We start from the raw sequence: 23,015 nt of genomic DNA, 5'->3' as shown, positions 1-23,015 counted from the left end.
AACACAACTTTCCTGCCCTTTTCTGTGGGAAGGATACCATCCCCTGGGCTGGTACTTTTGATGCCCTGCTGCAAACGTTTTTATGTCTGCAGCCTTTGTGGTTTATCTCACCAATCACATACCACGAAAGATATAAGATTGCATTCCTGAAAAATGACCAATTACATTTATGAACCACACTTAATTCAGCCCTCAAGACAGTTGTTCCTTTCTCTCAGATACCAGGTTCACTGTTCTCTCATGGTCCACTGTGGCTCCAACCTCAGCAGAAAAGGGCAAGTGCATCAGAGGCATAGAGGGAAACAGAAAGAAGCAGGCAGACATACAAGAATCAAGGAGTGAAAGACAAGCAGAAAGACAGTAACAGGAAAAGAGGAAACATTCTTTTTACGCTTTGTCTATGCACAATGTCACAGAAGATTCTTTAAAGATATATTTATTCTACAAACGTGGCATTTGATGCAAACTGGTTCCGGCTTTGTGCCAATGCTAAAGTTGTGCAGCATAAATCCGCAGTTAATAACCTAGAACAAAGCCGAGGGAGATTCCCAGTTCTGGGGAGTCTGATTCACTTTGCTGTGATGCCAGGTCGGGCCATGACTCCATTGTAAGGCTCTGCCTACACTATAACTAATGCAAAACAAATCTACTTCTTGATACTACAGCTGTAATGTAAATTACTTTGAGATTCAAAGTAATTTTTATAATAATTATTTTAAAGTATAATTATTTTACTAGTATTTAATTATTTGATTGCCCCACTTGATGTCAGTGCAACTTTGAACAACATTTGTGATTTTAAGTTCGATCAGTAATAATTTTCTATCGCCACAGCCTTCACCTTCTTTCTCCAAGATATTTTCTTGACAACTTTCTCCACCGGTTTTTCACCCTTCCCTTCCTGTTTGCTGGCAGTACAATTTCACAGTGGTTGCTCACCAGTACCTCACCCAAGTATTGGTATTACTTATGTATGAGACTCTGGGATATTCAACCACAGGAGACATCAATACTGAGCCCAATCTCAGCCAATGTCGACAAATACAATTTCAACATACTGATCAGAAACAGCGACTCGGGTAACTTTTCCTTTCCCTAATCCAGGGAATCTGAAGCTAATAACAGCACTCCTAACTTGAGGTCATTTAAGTCAGTACAGACTGGTGGTCAAACCTGATCTTTCCTGGTCTATACAGTTCTGTTACCCACTGGATATATATATTAATGATTTGGACTTAAATGTGGGAGGCATGATTGGGAAATTTGCTGATGACACAAAAATTGGCCGTGTAGTTGATAGCGAAGAGGATAGCCTTAGACTCCAGAAAGATATCAATGGTTTGGTTGAGTGGGCGGTAAAGTGGCAAATGGAATTCAATCCAGATAAGTGTGAGGTAATGTATTTGGGGAGGGCAAATAAAGTGAGCGAATACACAATAAATGGGAGGATATTGAGAGAGGTAGAAGAAGTGAGCGTGTATGTCCACGGGTCCCTGAAGGTGGCAGGACAGGTAGATAGAGCAATGAAGAAGGTATATGAAATGCTTTCCTTTATTGGCCAAGGTACAGAATTCAAAAGCAGGGATGTAATGCTGGAACTGTATAAAATGCTGGTTAGGCCACAGCTGGAGTACTGCGTACAGTTCTGGTCATCATATTACAGAAAGGACATAATTGCTCTGGACAGAGTACAGAGGAGATTTACAAGAATGTTGCCTGGGCTCGAAAGTTGCAGCTATGAGGAAAGATTGTATAGGCTCGGGTTGTTTTCCTTAGAACAGAGGAGGCTGAGGGGTGACTTAATTGAAATGTACAAAATTATGAGGGTCCTAGATAGAGGAGACAAGAAGGACCTGTTTCCCTTAGCGGAGAGGTCAATTACCAGGGGGCACAGATTTAAGGTGATTGGTAGGAGGATTAGAGAGGACATGAGGAAAAACTTTTTCACCCAGAGGCTGGTGGGTATCTGAAATTCACTGCCAGGAATGGGGGTGGAGGGAGAAACACTCAAATCTTTTAAAATGTACCTGGACATTCACCTGAGGTGCTGCAACCTGCAGGGCTAAGGAGCAGGTGCTGGATTAGATTGGGTGGCTAGTTTTTTCGGTCAGCATGGAGACGACGGACTGAATGGCCTCCTTCTGTGCCGAAATTTTTCTATGGTTCTATAAACCCAAGAATGTTTAAAAGAAAATAAATCTGCACATTCAAATAAGAAATTAAATATGCTTGCGTGATTAATAAAGCACGTACTAGACCACGGTGTCACACTATTGAGAAAGAGGTGAAAGTGCTGAATACCATTAGGTACCTATTTTATATGCTAATAAGCTGCACTTGTCAAGCTAGCAAGGAATGAGCCTTAATTATAACAGTTGAGTACAGCACCACCCATGGTTACAAGTTTCATTGTTGCAGAGGGCAAATGCTGCAGAATTGCACTCATTTGAATAGTTTTGCATTAATGCTGACAGTGCATGAGATTGGTGCAAGTGTGTAAGAAGGATGCAAACACTCTAACACATAAAGCTCAACAGATGAAATACTACACCACAGTAGGAAAAGGGCACAGGGCCTGCTCTCCCAATCTTGCCATCCTCCTGCTCTCATGGCACAAATCACTGTGGGCAGGATTTTCTCTGTGGGCTTTGGAACCCCGCTGTCATGGTCAATTGGGGGTCAGAAGTCCACACTGTGTGGGGAACAGTCACCTGATTGTGATTTTCTCTAAATTGGCCTATTAATGGCCAGAGAACAGGATCGCCGACCAATTAAGAACAGAGAGTGCACTCTCAAAGCTGGAGGGCCAATAGGAGGTCCTCTGGCACTGAAGAAGCATCTGGCTGCCTTTTCAGGTAAGTGAGGGACAGGGTACCCCAAGATGAGGGCACTGCCTTTCCAACATTTTTAACTTTAATTTTAAAAATGGTCTCAGCAGCCAGGCCACCATTGTGGAGGGGAATCACCTCTGCAAGGTGGCCTGTGGCTTCAGCTGAAGCCAGGCAGGCAGGAGTGCCTCTAAGGCTGCCTGGAACATTGGACCCACCCTCCGTCCCCAGTCTGCCACTGGAAGGCCGCCTCCAGGAAGTTACTCTGTTCTCTGGCCTCTGGCAAAAGACTTTAATAGGCCTTTAATGAGGTCAATTGGCTACCCGCCTCTTACTGGTGGGTAGCCATGCTGCCCTCCCATCCCACCACGAGGATAATGGCCCAAACACTTCCACTCTGACCCCCATCAGGGCCTAAAAATTCAGCCCTGTATCACTACTAATTATCACTAAGTGCATCACAGGAGCAGACTGTAGGAGGTGGTGGCAGTAATGAGTTAAAACAAACATTATTAAGACTCTACTGTGAAGGATTTCTACGACCAGGTGCGGAAGGGGTCTCAGGCTCCCCTCTTGCCCCTTTCCTGCTTTGGCTGTAATAGGGTTTATCTTTTAAACACAGTGATTTTTGTCAACCACCCTCAATGAACCCTTGCTCACTGTACTCTAATTACAATTACAAAGGTACCAATTGGGCAGGTTTCTTGAGTTTACACAAGAAAGATGTAAAGTGTTTAGTCTTATCACTCCAAACGGTTAAAATTATTAAAATACACAATGCATCCACGCTCACAGCATATGAGAGGCGCACACACACACAAATAGATACAGATGGGAAGAAAGAGTTAGAAGGGATTGAAGTAGAGTTTGTAATAAATGGAATACAGATATGGTTCTTAATGTCCTTGGTATAATGTCCTCAATTGAAATTAAGGTCTTGGAGTCCTTGCTGGGGCCACAATTCCAGGCTTGTTTCTCTGGTACCAGAAGGCCAAAGAGAGGCTTTGTCTGTAGTCTTGAAGCATAGAAGCTGTCACTGTGGTTTTCCTGGGACTTTGCTAGAGAGGGAGACAGAGAGAGATGTCTTCTTCTTTTAATTCAGAATTGCAGTCTGTTTTTTTTCTGAGAGGCACAATTCAAAAGCCCCAGTCTTACCAGCAGGTAGGTCATGTGACCATCTCTTTGTTTAAAACAGCAATTTCTTGGAGGGTTGTTGGATTTCACAGCCTTCCAGACGTGCTCGGTGGGGGGGGGGGGGGGGGGGGCAGAGTTTTGGCTCCTACAAAGCCAAAGGATGTTGATCCCACTATTGTCCAGGCCAACCTTGCTAACTGAATCAAGGAGCATCCCCATAGCCTCTCTATTCACCTGTTTCTCAGCCAGCCCTTGTTTTCTCAGAATGCAAATGTGCAACCATGTTTTCAGTTGTTCAGTTCTGCTTTTTTAAACAAGTTATTTGCAATGTCCAGCAACAAGGTTTCAAGCAGTGTCCCATATGATGAAATTCATATGTTTCCATTTGGCAGGTGTGATTTCTGTCACAGGATACTCAAGAATATAGGTGAACTGAGTGGATCCAAACACATCAATACCCTAGTCACATCGCAAATTCAGAAGGGAACTGTTCCAAATGTGGATCAACAAAACTAGGGCAGGTTTTACGGGCCCCCCTCCCCCGAGGCAGGATCGGAGACTTGGGGGCACGAAGTATCGCGAAGGGTGGCGGGGGGTGGGGTGGCAGGGGCGGAAGGCTCGCCACCTCCTGTCGCCAAGCAATCTTCCCGGGGCGGGGGGGGGGGGATGGTAAAACGAGGCGCCCTCCCTGCGGATTTAAGGGCGTGTCCTCCTCCATGGGCAATTGTGGCCCATGGAGGACCCCCACCAGAACAACTTTACCCCCCCGGGACACCCTCCCCCTGGACTGAACAAGCAGCCCCCCTCGTTAGGGCCTTCCGGACTGGCTTTGGCAACTCCGTCTCACCTACCTCTGTTCCGGGGTTCTACTATTGGGCCTGAGTCTGAGGCCTCTGCCGTACCAATAGTGGCCACTGATCCCAGTGGCGCTGCCGATATTGCTGAGCTGCAGCCCTGTGAATGGTTGGCAGCTCTTGGAGGCAGGATCCCTGTCCCTTTAAAGTTTTTTTGGTCCGCCTGGAATCCCAGCTTCCAGGACAAAATCCAGCCCCTAGGTGTGTATAATGAATACTACCTTATCAGCTAAACTGAGCAAGACCACAGTTTACAGGTAGCCAGTTGCAGTATAACCACCAGTTATTTTGGGTTCCAAACTAAGCATCACATTACTTGCTTGTGCAATGACATGTGTGATGTAATTTTGCTATGTGATGTATTCTGGGGCAATTCATGCTCTCTTTATATAAAAAAAAAACAACAATCAGATATTGTGTACTTGTCCCAAATTTTGAATTCCAGTACTGGAGCAATCAAGGGTACAATAGTGGCATGGTTATTGTACTAGCCTATCAACTCAGAGGTTGTGAGTATAAATCCTGATGAATCTGGTAATGTGGGTCTGATACCAGAAACAAACCCACGAAAGCTGCTACATTGTCATTAAAAATCTAATTGGCTTACTGATGCCGGTCCGAACCTGGTCTAACCTACACCTAACTCCAGTCCCACACTATGCTATTGACTCTGAATGGCCTTTGGAGAAATAGGAATATATAATGAATACCAATTTCTCAGCAATACCTACAAACAAAAAAAAATAGCTACTTGGATTCAGTGCTCAGGGTAGCCAGGATGAACACATCTGATTTTAATGTCATCCAAAAAGTTAGCAGAAGGCTATTTCAACCTGGAATAGATCATGGTATAAGTGCTCTAAGATCAGGTTAAAGACATATGATTGGCAGTGTGAATGCGGGCAAAATGGAAGGCAGTGTTTGGTAAAGAAAAATTGATACACAGCTGTCAAGACTCCATACCCTGGCTCCAAATTCACCTAATGAGTTTACTGGTTTTAGTCCTTTTGAATTAGTTTATGGACATGAGATAAGAGGTCCTTTAAAACTAATCAAAGAAAAGTATTTTGAAGGAGGGACGAATATTCTGTGGTAGATTATGTGTTCGTGTTCCGGGAGCAGCTCACGAGAGCTTGCAAAGTGGCTCAGGAACACCTGAAAGCTTCCCAAACAACCATGAAGAAATGGGCAGATAAGCATGCCAAGACCCGAACATTTCAATCATGGGATGAAGTGTTAGTATTACTGCCTTTACAGGATAAACCACTGAAAGTACAGTTCAGTGGTCCATATAAAGTGGTCAAAAGAATTGGTAAAGTAATTTATTTGACTGACACCCCAGATCGCCAGAAAAAGAATCAGCTCTGTCATAGCAATATGTTGAAACAATATCATCACCGTGAGGAGGATAAACAAACACAGGTATGTCAGGTAGTAAGGACAGTGAAGGATGAAAGGGATAGTGAGGATGAGGCAGAAGGAGACCTAGACAAATCTCAAATTGAACATCCTACTATCTTTTTAGCTAATACTGAATTGTTAAGGAGGTTGGACACTATTGGCTGAATTTTACCAGCCCCTTGAAATTGGGGGTCATGGCGGTGTGGCACATAAAATACTTGCGGGAGCAGCCCACCATGACGCCTGACACCAAGAAGGCTTCACCGCATTTTACCGGCGGTGGCAGTGAGGCCTCGCTGCAGCCCCCCTGCCACTTGGCAGCAGGGTCTTCATTTAAATATTAAAATTAATTTTAAAAACACGCCAATCAACTTATCTTGTCCTGGCGGCCGTCCCACGCCAATATTACAGCCGCTGGCCGCAACTCACGCATCTTCGGAACTCGGTTTGGAGTTCCAAGGCGAGTCACTGGTGGGGAGGGGCGAGCGGGGAAAACACTTTTTATTGGCTGTGGGGATAGTGGGAAGTGGTTGAAGGATAAATGTTATGAGCTTTGGGGGGGAAGTTCGGGTTGGGAATAAATTTCATTTTGTTGATATTACCCCGAAAACAAACATGGGTGGGGGGTACGGTTGGCAAAGGGCCTCCAGCATTTATTTAGGTTTTAGCAAACAATGCATCACAATATATCTGTAAAAATTTTAATCTCTTCTAAGGGCTTGAAACCCTTTAAAAATGGTGCCTGTGCCTGCACGGTGGTGCCGGACGCCGCTGCCAGAGACGGAGCGGCCGCTCCACCCCCTCCATTTAATTGAGCCCCCACACAAACTATTGCGGGTTTCAGCAAAGGCACATCAATGCTGCGATTTGCAGCGTGCTAATAAGATTCAGCCCTTTGCTTTCATATTTTGATGCAGAACAATGAGAAGACTGAACAAGGCAAGTCGCAGCATTTAACGGAGTCTGAAGGGACAAGCCAGGATGTACATCCTTAGCCACACATAATGTGGATGTAGGGGAAACCTTTCCGATAAAACAGCATCCTTATGGCTTAAGTCCAGAGAAATAAACCCAGGTAAAAGCAGAAATCCATCTAATTGAACCCAGTCAAAGCAGCTGGAGTTCCCCAGTGGTTTTAGTGTTTAAGCCTGACAGGTTCAACTCGATGCTGTGTAGACTACAGAAAGTCTATTGCAGTAACAAAGGCAGACTCCTACCCAATTCTTTGCTTGGAAGACTGTATTGACAGAGTGGGCAGTACCACGTTTCTTACAAAAATATATTTGTTAAAGGGGTACTGGCAGGTTCCTTTAACATGCCGAGCTAAAGAAATATCGGCCTTTGTAACACCAGACAGTCTTTTCCAATGCCGAGTGATGCCATTTGGGCTAAAAAAATGCCCCAGCCACTTTTCAGAGACTATTAAACCAAGTGGTAGCCATTGTTCCGAACTGTGTGGTTTCCCTTCATGATGTGCTGGTCTACAGTGACACTTGGAAGGACCACTTGGAACAACTAGAAGCTCTGTTTAGAAAATTACAATTGGCTGATTTAGTGATAAACCTTGTCAAAAGTGAATTTGCAAAAACGAGAGTAACCTACCTCGGGCATATAGTAGAGCAAGGACAAGTATTGCCAAGAACAGCAAAAGTACAAGTATTGGGGGAGTTTCCTACTCCTAAGACTAAGCAAGAAATCATGAGGCTTTTGGGGCTGTGTGATTTCTACCGCAAATTTGTACCAAATTCTAGTCTATAGCTGCTCCACTGACAGATTTGCTCCAAAAAAACCCAAGGTAGTGTGGTCAGGGAAGTGCCAATCATCTTTTGAGAGGCTGAAAGCCATTTTGATTAATGAACCAGTGTAAGCCCTTCAAGGTAGCAATTGATGCTAGTGACCTGGGGGCTGGTGCAATCCTGTTACAAGACAATGAATCCCAGCCAGTGGGATACTTTTCCAAAAAGCTAAATCCAGACCAAAAATGATATTCACCTGTGGAAAAAGAAACCCTGGGCTTATTACTAGCTCTGAAGCATTTTGAAGTCTATGTTCACCACGACTACAGAGAGACACTGGTATATACTGATCAAAACCCCCTAGCCTTTGTAGAAAAATTTAAAAGCCAGAATGACAGACTATTTCAATGGAGTTTACTATTGCAACCTTATCACTTAAAGATTATCCACACTGCGGGAAAAAATAATGTAATTGTAGATGCTTTGTCTAGAATCTAACATTGATTTTAAGTTATCCGAATGCAAAGATGGTGCAAAGCATAACTGCATTAGCTACAGGTAAAGAATGAATGAGAATGAGTGTATAAATGTGTTCATCTGCTTTTTCACTCTTTGTAACGAAATGCATTAAAAATGGAGTTTAATTCCTCCAATGAAGATGCTTCTATATTTCTTGTTAATTTTTTTTGTGGAATCATATTTAAATTGTGGAGATGGATTTATTGGAAGGCTGAAGATTTCATAAATGCTGGACTTTGCTTTGTTCTTGACAGTTCACTGAAAGAACACTAAGATGTTGTTTGAAAACAACCTGTGCTGAAAATCATGTGCTTTAAGCTCAGTAAACAACAGAAACTATGGAGACCTGGGGAAGATGTTTCCAGAGAAGCCACATGTCAAGGTTTATGGAGGTCAGGAGGTTGACTTTCTGTTTTTGGGGTTTGAATATTGTTTTCAAGTCAGTTGGGTGTGAATTGTTTTGAAGACAGTTGGGGTTTTTGCCTGCCAAGGAAAAAAAAACACCCAGCTCACCTCTTTCTCTATCTCTTTGAAGAAACCTTGCAAAGATCTAGTGTGGGAGAGCTTAAGTTCCCTGGTGCTGCATCTCTCCTGAGAGGATGGAAAAATCTGCCAGAGTAATTCTCAATACTGCCTGAAAAGAACTGCTTTAGAACAGATCCCAGTGACCCGTCTCCGTCTACCCAGATGCCAGTCCAAAAGGGACAACTGACTTCCTTCCATATCTTCTCTTTTTATTTAATGAATTAGCAAGTATTTGTTCAAAGTATTCTTTATTTGTCTTTTTTGTAACAGACCTCTGCAGAGAGAATTTCTGTATTTTTTTCTGTGTGTGTGTGTGTGGGGGGGGGGGGGGGGAATTTAAAGAGGGAACTTTCATATTTCAATCTGTGTGTTAATGCTTTGCTTTGTTACTGGATAAGTCTTGTTTGATAATAAACTGATAATTTTGTTGTTTATTAAAGAAACCTAGTTGATGTACTTTATTCTGGGATAAAGAGTAGAATATACGATTGACCGTATCGGTAACTGGGTAAACATTTAATGTGACCTGTGGAGAAGTGGAACTAGAAAAGACAGTGCACTCCTCCCACCTCAGTATTAACAATATAATAGCTCACCTCTTAGCCACTGTTGCACTTATTCTGGCTGGATCAGAGTAGCTCCAAATGCAGAACAACGAGTTAGCATAATGGAAGGAGACAAGTAGCAATGCCTGGGGTCAACAACTGCCAGAGTAAGCCAATTTTGATCAACTTTGGAACAACCATTTTCAACTTATTGAAAAGAAAATGTATGCAGAGTGGTGAAACTCATGCACAATTCTCAACTCAGCCTGTCTTGTATGGCAAGGGATAATCAGAAGAGATGGTTACAAGCCTCACTGGTGCCTTCATCATCCTCAGCCTCCTTGGCTCCTCTGACTGTGGGAACCTCTGTGAAGCAGGGCCAAGTGATGGAGGTTGCCCCAGCAATGAAGCAGTTGCAGCAGCCTTGGGAGATGACCCTATGGGCACCTCCACGACGAGGACGACCACGATATGCATCTCAGCCGCAGGCAGAGACCAGTGCATAGGCTGCCTCCACCTCTCCAAGGCTGCAAAGGGAGCACCACATCTAAGTGGCCAAGCGTGGAGGTCACTGCATCATGTAGAGCACTAATGGGTCACTGGGGTGTTGTGTTACTGTCTCTGTGCACTGTTTCCCTTTGTTATCATTGTATCAATAATCAAAATTCAAGGCACATATCTGAGACTCCTTTTATTGACAGTGTAACATGAAAATTGGCAAGAGGTGGTGCAGGAGATCAAGGGTGCAATTAAGGAGAGGGCAGAAGCTCCGGGCAGATGTGGATCCTTCATTGGCAGGAAGAGTTTAGGTGCTTCAGCCTTCGTCTTCAATGGATGAGTTAGGACAGTGACCTCAGAGTCCATTGCATCCCATGCCCTTCATCCTGGGTCGGAAGGACTCAGTTGAAATGTTCCTGAATCAGAAAATCCCTGACATTCATAGCATCTTGGCGAAACCTTTGCACCCCGCACTATGCCCAGCCACCTCTTTGTGCAGCTGGAGCACCTCGGTGTTCTGCATTTTCCCCCTCTGCTTCCACTTCCTCCTTTCTCACCTCCTGCTCCTCTGCTTACTCGGATGAACTATCTGGTTCCAGGGCCTCACCCTCTTCAAGGTCCACACCTCTCTGGAGGGCCATGTTATGGAGAGCGCAGCAGATCACCACAATGCACAAGACCCTTGCAGGACTGTACTGCAGGGTGCCATCCAACCGTTCCAGGCACTGGAATCATTTCTTCAAAAGCTCAATGGCCTGCTCATTGGTGATCTTAGTGAGTAGATACCTTCAGTTGTATCGCCTCTGTGCCTCTTGTACAGGGGTGCATAGCCATCTCTTCAAGGGATATCCCTTGTCCCCTAGAATCCTTCTATGGACTGTGAGGGGTGAGGGAGAGTGGGGGAGTGAAGAGCTGTGGCAGCCTGAGCTGGCAGAGGATGAAGGAGTCATGGCAGCTTCCAGGAAGGCAAATGAACACATGCAGGAAGCTCTTGTTCTGGTCGCAGACCAGCTGAATGTTGAGTGAGTGGAAGCCATTCCTGTTGATGAATTTCACTGGCTGGTCACTGGATGACTTGATGACCACATGCAATAGAGGATGCCCTACACCTAGGGGAATCCAACAATGGTGGCGAAACCCAATGCCCTCTGTCTGCAAGGCCTTATCTGTCATGAAATGAATGCAGTGTCCAGCTCAGGCATATAGGTCATCAGTAATCTGAGAGCTGCAGTGATGTGCAGCCATTTACAAGATGTCACCAAGGTCCGCAGATCATCCTTAGAAGGAGCCAGAAAAGAAGTTCAAAGCCACAGTGACTCTGCCGGCTCCTTACAGGGCACAGCGACCAGTGCTGCGAGGTGCGAGGTCTTTTGTGACGAGGGCACAGATGTCTATGACCATCTACCTCGGGAGTCACAATCTCCTGTGGCACTGGGTCTCAGTCATCTCTAGGTAGCTCCTTTTTCAGCAGTCGTTCCTATGCAGAGATATGCTCTCCGTGCCCTTCCTGCCCCTTGATCCACTCTCCTGCCCTCCCGTTGTCTGGGGAACTGCCCTTCCTGTGGAAGGTGTTGCCCCTCATCACCACTGGGCCAAAAATCCAAGTCATGCCCCCATTGCCAACTGGAGCCTTCCTTGTGGTTATCTGGTTGCCCAGTTGTCCTTGGCTGCCTTGCCCCCTTTTCTTCTCCCCCAGTGATGCCAGAAAGGTGATGACCTCCTGCACTGCCCGAGCACTGACTCCTGACTTTCCCCACTACTTGCACAGTGCCAAGGGCACGTCTCCCAATGGCCGAGAACCCTCTGCACCATAGAAACTATTATGTCTCTGGGGTAATTCCCTGGGGTGGCCATGACTGGCTCACCATTCTGTACCCATCTCCTTTCACCTGATCAGCCCCCAACAGCACGTGTAGCCTGTGTTCTCCTTTGAAATTCTCAACTCCCTCCACTAACCTGCTGTTAATGAGCTCTGCAAATACCTTAACTGACTTTAATTGGGGACCAGAAGGGAATGTGATTTTGTCCTCCACCCCCCCGCCGCCCGTCCTGGTGAACATGCTCGTTGCCAGTAACTGCGTCACAAAACCTACACGTCGGTCGGCAGTGGTATTTTTGGGCCCTGTCTGCCTCCGTTCCTGCCCTTAGGGGCCAGAAAATTCCGTCCGTTAACTCTGTTTCTCTCTCCACAGGTGTGGCCAGACCTGCTGCATATTTCCAGCATTTTCTGTTTTTATTAAAGCAAAGTAAATGTTAGTTGTTTATTTCATTTCCTTAGTTTTCATGCTAATATTCTCCAAGCTCCTTCCCTCCTTTCCTGAAGATACTGAGTCTTTATTGGAGTAGAGTTCCACAGGGGCCAAGCCCCCTCTTAAGTTCATGTGTGAGCCTTGATGTCTGCAGGCTATTCCACCATACTGGCATCACAACCCACCCTCATCCTCCCCTCACCCTGTGTTCACATACACACAGTGGATGGGGATCAGGAAAATCAGCCCTGGCCTTGGCTGATTTCCCCTTCCCCAGCCCAGGGATGCTGTGGTCAAGCACAGTGCCCCCATTGAGATTAGTTTGCACAGTACAGACCATGGATCAAAGCTTATCAAAGAACAGAATTTATTCTTTTTAAAATAAAAAGGATCATTCAAAGTATCATTAGTATGTGTTCTTTGAAATATCAGAGATTAAAATACTCTTGCTGCCACAGGCACTTAACAGTTACCAGATATTGGCAAAATAACATTGACACTGGAATCTTTGAACCAAAGCAGCATTCATTGACTTATACCACCCACACAATACATAAAGCATTTCCTTACTAATTATACATTTATAAAGTGAACCATTAGGCTTCAAAGTAAATTATATACATATAGCACTATTTCAAAAGACAGTTTTAAATTGTGGTTTGGAACCTCCTTTGCTTAGTTCTGGCACTGCAACTGCAATTTTTCAAGCTTGACATTTAATGCCTAGATATAAATCACTCTGCAGGCCTGAGCTTCCCAAGAGTGTGGGCAAAAATTTTGCTGCACATTATTTGATATACAGTAGAATTTTCAGTGTAAACAATGCCGATAAAAATGTACTTTTGATTGATGAAGGGATATCAAAGTACATATGCATCCATATATAACAGGACTAACTCCAACAATTATTCTTAAGTGTCTTAAAATACCACAGATTCCTTCACAATCATTCCCTGTGAACTCCCACAGAACAACAAGAAGTGGAATTAGTGCGCACGATAAACACATTATAATACTGTTCCTACTTTTACGACTATCAATATGCCTCTGCTTGCTTGTGAAAAGTCCAAGCAAGTGGTTGAACTTGATCATAAAATTTCATATTGTAACATCCTAAAGTTATAAACCTTCTCCTAGGAATAGAGATAAAGTGGCTCGGAAGCTCAACTCACATTAAAGTGACGATTCATTCTCAGTTTACTGATAGTTTGTTTTGGATTCATGAATTTGGTGCTCATCAAGATGAGAGATTTTGTACTAGGGAACAGAACATGCTTTTTAACATTTTACATCTAGTATTGGGATTGAGCCCAATCAAATCAGGTATCACAAGAGATAAACCCAGACTAAAGGTTCCTCCTCACTGCCTCAATCTATTGAAGGAGTACTCCCAATCTTTCACCTTTTGATGAGCCCAAACTTAAAATGAGGACAGGATGGGCAGCTCACACCTGGATGCAGGATCAAGGCTTGAGTGGGATGCTTTCAATGGAAATTAATTCAAACCCTTCAAATTTACTGGGGGTGATTTTGACTTTGGGTGATAGTGTTAAACGGGTGATATTTGATCAGCCACTTGTCATACATCTCTCCCAATTTTCATTCCATTGCCTATATAAACTACAATATTTTGTTACTGAACCATTAGATTTCGCTGCTCCTTTTAAAGTGTTATCATTTAGATCATTTAGTTTATATTTTCTTCCTCCAATTCTTCTTCCCAAAATACATCAGCTCACATTTTTCATATTAAATATCATCTACCTTTCATCTGCCCAATCTAGTAAATCCACCTTGCTTAACTGAAATCTTTCATTCTGCTTTGTCCCTTTGGATCATATTGGGGTAAAATTGGTCAATGTTGGCACACAAATCAGGCGGCTAGCAAACTGACAACCTGTTTTACACATATGCCTTTACCTTCAATTTCCCCAGACATGTAGCCTTAGCAGCTTAACAAGTGAGTGTCAACATGTGATGCGAACCTCATAGCCAAGCCAAATGCTGCCCAGAGCTAACATCCAAACACGCAGGGTTAAACTTTAGCACTCAAAAACAGGTGGGTTGGAGTTGGGTTAAAATATCAAAAATCTGAGCCCTAACCCCTACCTACCTCCAACCCACCCAATTCTGTGTTTTACAGAAGTGAGACAAGGGACGGGCAACTAACCTGCTCCCTGGAGGCGAGTTGGCAATTTAAATATTTTGATGTGGCAGGAAACCTCTAATTTAACCTGCTCAACAGGTTTTCCCAGGCCTTGGGAAACCTAACAGCTGAAGTGAGGCGAGAACAGTCTTGGGGAGAAAGTAAGTGCCTTTCCAGCATTATTTGTGGGCCAGGAGGAAAAGGACTGCTTAACCCTAACCCCCCCCTCCCCCCCCAGCTCCCTCCCCATCAGAGCCTGCCACATATGAAGGCCCCTGGGGTCAGAAATCAGACTCCCCTGGGATGGCGCACCCCCATATCCCACCCCCAGGCAGGGGAACAGACCCCTTCCAGGATCGAAACCATCACCCTGCCTCTCCACCAGGGTCGAGGATCAGACCTTGGCCCCCGCACACACCACACCCTCCCGGGTCAGGGATTGGATTCCATTCCTCAGAGTCAGGAATCAAACTCCCCCTCGGGATCGTGGATTGTACCTACCTGGTCATGTGGCCTGCTATGGAGTGTTCCCTGACTGACTGGAAGCCAAGCCTGCAAATTAGATTGACTTGCATGGCAGGGAACCCATCAGGGCCAAATGCCACATGCTGTGAAGTTAAAACTCCAGAGCATGCGGGGAAACCTGGCCTTTCAAGTTTCCTATCTGAAACTCTGCCCCCACTTTTGTAATCCTCCTGTTAATATTCAGGCAATGGATTTTCGCCATGATTCTGGCTGATTTTTCTCTTTTTTAGACCATTTGTAGCATCCCTACCTCTGCCTAGGCTGATACCAACTAACTCAACGCAGACTAAAGTTCAAACCTAGAGATGATTTAAATAGCTCAATTTCGCACTATGTAGTGCCAAATAAGCCAACAGGACAGCCTGCTGATGATTATTATAAATGTAAATGTAAACCATTTAAAAACTATCGTCAGAAATTGGAATTCCTATCGGATAACCAAAGCTACTGAGCTACACTGAATGGGCAGTGATGAATACAGTCAGCAGAACTTCTTCAGTGTGCAGTAATTTCAAACCATTCCAATATTTGTTTTCGAATACCAGTTGAAGAAAAGCCTTTTATGTTGGGTTTCTGAAGCTTTCAAATCATAAAGACTGAATGATATGCTTATCTACAGTGCCAAAGCTACGAGGCTTTTCTTGGAATGTTTATTTCACAGCTCCAGCGACCCGGGTTCAATTCTGGGTACTGCCTATGCGGAGTTTGCAAGTTCTCCCTGTGTCTGCGTGAGTTTCCGCTGGGTGCTCCGGTTTCCTCCCACAGCCAAAGACTTGCAGGTTGATAGGTAAATTGGCCATTGTAAATTGCCCCTAGTGTAGGTAGGTGGTAGGAGAATGGTGGGGATGTGGTAGGGAATATGGGATTAATGTAGGATTAGTGTAAATGGGTGGTTGTTGGTCAGCACAGACTTGGTGGGCCGAAGGGCCTGTTTCAGTGCTGTATCTCTAAATAAAATAAATAAAATAAAATAAAAAGCCAAGGTATTTAGGACAGAATGTGAGGAGCAACTACAGTGAATTCATGTTGTTCAGTTGAATTCACTTGAGGTCATTGAGGCGAAAGGAAAAGTTCCAAAGCAACATCCTGGGGGGTCACCATTGACCAGAAACTTAACCGTACCTGTCATATAAATACTGTGGCTACAATAGCAAGCTGGGGATTCTGTTTTGAGTAACTCACCTCCTGACTCCCCAAAGCCTGTCCACCACCAAGGCACAAGTTATGAGTCTGACAGAATACTCTCCACTTGCTTACATGATTATAGTTTCAACAAAACTCAAGAAGGACTGGGGGAACACAGTGGCATAGTGGTAATGTATCTGGACTAGTAATCCAGAGGTCCAGGCTAATGCTCTGGGGACACAAGTTCAAATGCAGCATGGCAGCTGGTGGAATTTAAATTCAATTAATTAATAAAAATCTGGAATTGAAAGCCAGTCTCAGTAATGGTGCCATGAAACTATCATCGATTGTTATATAAACCCATCTGATTCACTAATATCTTTAGAAAAGGAAATCTGCTGTCCTTACCTGGTCTGGCCTACATGTACATGTGACTCCAGACCCACAGCATTGTGGTTGACTAATAACCGCCCTCTGAAATGGCCTGGGAAGCCACTCAGTTAGAGTCATAGAGTTATACAGCGGAGAAACAGGCCCTTCGGCCCATCGTGTCTGTGCCGGCCATCAAGCACCTATCTATTCTCATGCCCTTTTCCAGCACTTAGCCCATAGCCTTGTATACTATGGTGTTTAAATGCTCATCTAAATACTTCTTAAATTTTATGAGAGTTCCTGGCTCTACCACCCCTTCAGGCAGTGTGTTCCAGATTTCAACCACCCTCTGGGTGAAAACATTTTTCCTCATATCCCCTCTAAATCTCCTGCCTCTTACCTTAAATCTATGCCCCCTGGTTATTGATCTCTCAGCTAAAGGAAAAAGTTTCTTCCTATCTATCCTATCAATGCCCCTCATAATTTTGTATACCTCGATCAGGTCCCCCCTCAGCCTTCTCTGCTCTAAGGGAAACAATCCTAGCCTATCCAGTCTCTCTTCATAGCTGAAATGCTCCAGCCCAGGCAACATTCTTGTGAATTTCCTCTGCACCCTCTCCAGTGCAATCACATTCTTCCTACATTGCAGTGATCAGAACTGTACACAGTACTCCAGCTGTGGCCTAACTAGAGTTTTATACAGCTCCGTCATAACCTCCCTGCTCTTATATTCTATGCCTCGGCTAATAAAGGCAAGTATACCATATGTCTTCCTAACCACCTTATCTACCTGTGCTGCTACCTTCAGTGATCTATGGACAAGTATACCAAGGTCCCTCTGACCCTTTGTACTTCCTAGGGTCCTACCATCCACTGTATATTCCCTTGCCTTGTTAATCCTCCCAAAATGCATCACCTCACACTTCTCAGGATTAAATTCCATTTGCCACAGCTCTGCCTATCTTACCAGCCCATCTATATCGTCGTGTAATCTAAGGCTTTCCTCCTCACTATTTATGACACCACTAATTTTCGTGTCATCTGCGAACTTACTGATCATACCCCCTATATTCACATCTAAATCATTAATGTGCACTACAAACAGCAAGGTCTCAGCACCAATCCCTGCAGTACACCACTGGTCACAGGCTTCCACTCGCAAAAAACAACTCTTGACCATCACCCTCTGCCTCCTGCCACTAAGCCAATTTTGAATCCAATTTGCCAAATTGCTGTGGATCCCATGGGCTCTTACCTTCTTAACCAATCTCCCATGTGGGACCTTATCAAAAGCCTTACTGAAGTCCATGTAGACTACATCAACTGCCTTACCCTCATCTACACATCTAGTCACCTCCTCGAAAAATTCAATCAAGTTTGTTAGACACGATCACCCCCCGACAAAGCCATGCTGACTATCCCTGATTAATCCCTGCCTCTCCAAGTGGAGATTAATCCTGTCCCTCAGAAATTTTTCCAATAGTTTCCCCACCACTGATGTTCGACTCACCGGCCTGTAATTCCCTGGTTTATCCCTGCTACCCTTCTTGAATAATGGTACCACATTCACTGTCCTCCAGTACTCGGTACCTCTCCTGTGGCCAGAGAGGATTTGGAAAATTTGTGTTATAGCCCCTGCAATCTCCTCCCTTGCCTCACATAACAGCCTGGGATACATCTCATCTGGGCCTGGGGATTTATCCACTTTTAAGCCCGCTAAAACAGCTAATACTTCCTCCCTTTCAATGCTAATTTGTTCCAGTATATCACAATCCCCCTTCCTGATCTCTACACCTACATTGTCCTTCTCCATCGTGAACATAGATGAAAAGTAATCATTTAAAACCTCACCTATGTCCTCTGGCTTCACACACAGATTGTCACTTTGGTTCCTAATGGGCCCTACGCTTTCCCTGGTTATCCTCTTGCCTTTAATAAACTTAGAAAATGCCTTGGGATTTTCCTTTATCTTGCCCGCCAGTGTTTTTTCATGTCCCCTCTTCGCTCTCCTAATTGCTTTTTAAAGTACCCCCCTACACTTTCTGTACTGCTCTAGGGCCTCCGCTGTTTTCAGCACTTTGAATCTGCCATAAGCCTCCCTTTTTTGCCTTATCCGATCCTCTAAATCCCTTGACATCCAGGGTTCCCTGGACTTGTTGGTCCTACCCTTCACATTTACGGGAACATGTTGGCCCTGAAGTTCAAGGGCAGTTAGGGATGGGCAACAAATGCTGGCCTTCCCAGCAACACCCACATCCCACGAAAGAATTAAAAAAAACAAAGCCCGCTTGATCGGTACCCCCATCCACTGCCTTAAACATTCATTCCCTCTACCACTGGTGCAATGTCTACCATATACAAGAAAGCAAGCCTTTCTTCAAAAGCATTTTCCAAACCTGCAACTTCTACCACATAAAAGGGCAGTAGAACACCACCACTTGCAAACTCCCCTCCAAGCCACATACCATCCTGACCTGGAACTATATTGCTGTACCTTCCTGTTGCTGGGTCAAAATTCTGGAACTCCCTTCCTAACAGCACTGTGGGTGTACCTACACCAGATGGACAGCAGTGGCTCACCACCATCTTTTCAAGGGCAATTAGGGATGGGCAACAATTGCTGGCATTGCCAGTCATGCTCACATCCCATGAAATAATTTTTAGAATGTCCTAGTCAGGGTGCAGTGCAAAGAAGGGGTACTAGACTGATCCCTAGTGTCTGAGGAGTGAATTATGAGGATAAGCTGGAAAAGCTCAGACTTTTCAGCTTTGAAAGAAGGTTAATCAGAGGGAACCTTACAGAGGTATGCAGGATGATAATTGGAATAGAAAAGGTTTATATATAGTATTATTTCAAGTTAAATCAAATGCTACTTGATGCAAAGCATGATTGAAACCTGGAATGGTCTTTCTGGTGGAATAATGGAGGCAAATACTCTGGAATCATTCAGTAGACATCTAGATGTGTTGGTTTTAATTTTCCAAAATTCCCTAGATTTGGGGAAGGTTCCATTAGATTGGATAAGAGCAAATGTAACTCCTTTATTCAAAATGGGAGGGAGACAAAAAGCAGGAAACTACAGGCCAGTTAGCTTAACATCTGACAAAGGGAAAATGTTTGAAGCTATTATTAAATTAAATTGTTATAGCAAGGCACTTAGAAAAATTCAAGGTAATCAGGTAGAGTCAACATGGTTTTGTGAAAGGGAAATCATGTTTAACCAATTTATTGGAGTTCTTTGAAGAAGTAACATGTGCTATGGATAAAGGGAAACTGGTGGATGTACTGTACTTAGATTTCCAGAAGGCATTTGATAAAGTGCCACATCAAAAATTATTGCGGCAAATAAAAGCTCATGGTGTATGGGGCAACATTTTAGCATGGCTAGAAGACTGGCTAGCCAACAGGAAACAGAGAGTAGGCATAAATGGATCATTTTCTGGGTGGCAAGATACAACGTGTGGTGTGCCACAGGGATCAGTGCTGGGGCCTCAACTTTTTACAATTTATATAAATGACTTGGATGAAGGGACCGAAGCTATGGTTGCTAAATTTGTTGGAGACACAAAGATAGGTAGGAAAATAAGTTGTGACCAGGACAAAAGGAGGTTACAAAGGGATATGGATAGGTTAAGTGAGAGGAAAAAGATCTGGAAAATGGTGTATAATGTGGGAAAATGTGAAATTGTCCATTTTGGCAGGAAGAATAAAAAAGAAGCATATTATCTAAATGGTGAGAAATTGCTGAGCTCTGAGATGCAGAGGGATCTGGGTGTCCTAGCGCATGAATTGCAAAACGTTAGTCGGCAGGTACAGCAATTAGGAAAACTAATAGAATATTATCGTTTATTGTGAGAGGAATTAAATACAAAATTAGGGAGGTTATGCTTCAGCTATACAGGGCATTGGCGAGACCATACCTGGAGTACTGTGCAAAGTACTGATGTCCTTATTTAAGGAAGGATGTAAATGTGTTGGAGGCAGTGCAGAGAAGGTTTACTAGACTATTACCTGGAATAGGTGGGCTGTTTTAAGAGGAAAGATTGGACAGGCTAGGCATGTATCCGCTGGAATTTAGAAGAGTAAGAGGCGACTTGATTGAAACATATAAGATCCTGAGGGGTCTTGACAGGGTGGATGTGGAAAGGATGTTTCCCCTTGTGGGAGAATCTAGAACTAGGGTTTACAGTTTAAAAATAAGGGGTCGCCCATTTAAGACAGAGATGAGGGGAAATTCTTTCTCTAAGAGGGTCGTGAGTCTTTGGAACTCTTTTGCTCAAAATGTGGTAGGAGCAGAGTCTTTGAATATTTTTAAGGCAGAGATAGATAGATTCTTGAAAAGCAAGTGGGTAGGTGGGAATGTGCAGTTGAGGTTACAATCAGATCAGCCATGATCTTGTTGAATGGTGGAGCAGGCTTGAGGGGCCAAGTGGCCTACTCCGGCTCCTAATTCATATGTTCGCATGTAGATGCTGTGATGGGAGTGATCCTAGGTTTCTATAAAGGTTAAACTAGATGGACTCAAAATCATTCTTATCTGTGTATATTGTATGATTTTTTTGTGTTTCAAGAAGTTTTGGAAGAACTCTATTTAATGTGATCCTTTTCTGAGAGATTCTATTTTTTTGAAGCATGCAGTTGGCTATTTTGGCCATGTTGAACACTTTTTGCTCTTTAACCTGCTGTCCCAGCTCCACAAACTATGGGACTGTGGGGATTTGAGATGAGATGTTCTATTTTATTATTCTGGACACATGTGAGGAGCACATGCCAAGAAACTGCATATCCCAAACCAGTAATTTTTCATCAATTAACATTAATGGAATAAGAATCACAAGCTCGTGGTGCGGAATTTTCAAAAACATGCACTCGGTGATATTTACATGGACAGCAACTGCTAACGGCCACCCATGCATAGCTAAATGCATAAATCAGGGTGTTGCTGTCCAAGATGTCCTTCTCCTCCAAAAGCTGCACGATAATGATATTTCACTGAGAGGCTTGCCATTGAAATAAATGGAACAGGTGAAGTTGCTGTCTTTACCTGATAAATGAGCATTAAACTCAGTAGAAAAAGTTAGGGCTTGTGCATTCTAGTGTTAAGTACCCTTTTAATAACGTGGTAAGTCTTAATTACTGCCAAATAACCTCTCTGGCACTAATACATAACTTTCACAAGTGTGGCGTCTCATTCCTTCAGATTTTAATTATTATTTGAAATTTTAAAAAATTAAACAAGTTAAATAATTTTTAAAATTTTTTCTTTCCATCTCTTTTTTCTTTCTCTCTTAATTCAATCTTTCTTTCCCTCTCTTTGTTTCACTTCCTGTATCTGACTTGACATTGAGTCCAATATTCAACTGGCATTTCCTGGTTCAGACTCTGCACTGCTCATTAACAATTATTAAATCTGATTGATTAAGGAAATAACTTGCTTGCCCTGTCCACACAGGTCCCACATATTCTGTATGGGTGCTGCACTGTTTTGATGGCTGGCTGGCTGACAGGAACCTGCAATGCAAAAGCCCATAAAAAAGTCTATGGGCAAGTGCAAGAGCAACCTCAAAATCCAGCTTCATGGTTCCACCTCTCATCCTCTAACTCGTGAATGCAGAGGCACTTGAGGCATTCCATCCAGTGACTAAATAGAGATCCTCACCACTAGATAGCATGTGTCCTTTTCTACTGTCGAAAATATGATTGACAGCTATGTTTGGAATAAGAAGTAATAATTGAGATGATAGTTAATAGAGACGGGCAGAAATTTACTGTACAGTTAATTACTCAGTTGCTGTCTGATGTAAGCACATCTCAAAATTACTTTGAAAAACTATCTGAAGTACTTTTTTATTTGTATCAAAGGAGCTTATTTAACTAAAGACAAAAAGAAATTGAAAACTAAAGGGAACATAGCTTTAAAATTTGAACAATTCTAAGTTTGTATTGGTCCAAGGACCAACACTTTAGACGAGTCTACATTGGATCTTTACAGCATGCTGCCAGGGAACAAAAGTATAAAAATTTCCCAGTCCCCAATGGATTAGGCATTTGCTAACAAACCTTAACTTCCCTGTCAGCCATTGACTGCATATTTAGCAAAATGGAGCCCTCTTAAGATTAGTTTACATTTGAGGAAAAGCTGATCTTAAGCAGGATTTTATCTTTACAGATCTGTAATTTCCTTATCTTCATGAAAGCAAAGAAAAGCCTGGCACAAAGCCGAGCTTCCTTTCGGTTATCTGGCGTTGCTGACATATTTAGAAAATATTGTGTTGGGATGTATCTTAAGGGCATTATAATCATAAGTCATAACAGGCTACTATAACTCATTGATTGAGCCACATTAAGAACACTGTGTACAGTTTTGGATGCTGTGTATTTAAAAGGACATTGATGTATGAGAGAGAGTTCTGAAAAAGATATGATTTCATGACTTAAACTCTTAAGTTCTAAGGAGACTGTTATAAGTAAATGTGCTTTCTTTGAAGAAAAGGGCATAATGACAGATTTTAAAATGCTGAGAGGTGTAATGTAAATGCAAGAAAAGTTAAACTGAG

At 43.4% G+C, this 23,015-nt stretch overlaps 1 protein-coding gene across 1 annotated transcript in view; it reads right to left on the bottom strand.

Moving 5' to 3' along the window:
- Nucleotides 1–23,015, bottom strand: part of trabd2b (TraB domain containing 2B) — a 509,080-nt gene that overhangs the window by 59,200 nt on the left and 426,865 nt on the right. The gene's annotated exons all lie outside the window — the stretch shown is intronic.

This window comes from Heterodontus francisci, chromosome 8, assembly GCF_036365525.1.
Source record: "Heterodontus francisci isolate sHetFra1 chromosome 8, sHetFra1.hap1, whole genome shotgun sequence".
NCBI lineage: Eukaryota > Metazoa > Chordata > Chondrichthyes > Heterodontiformes > Heterodontidae > Heterodontus > Heterodontus francisci.
Note: the sequence above shows the minus strand (reverse complement) of the source record. Positions and strands in the feature narration are given on the sequence as shown.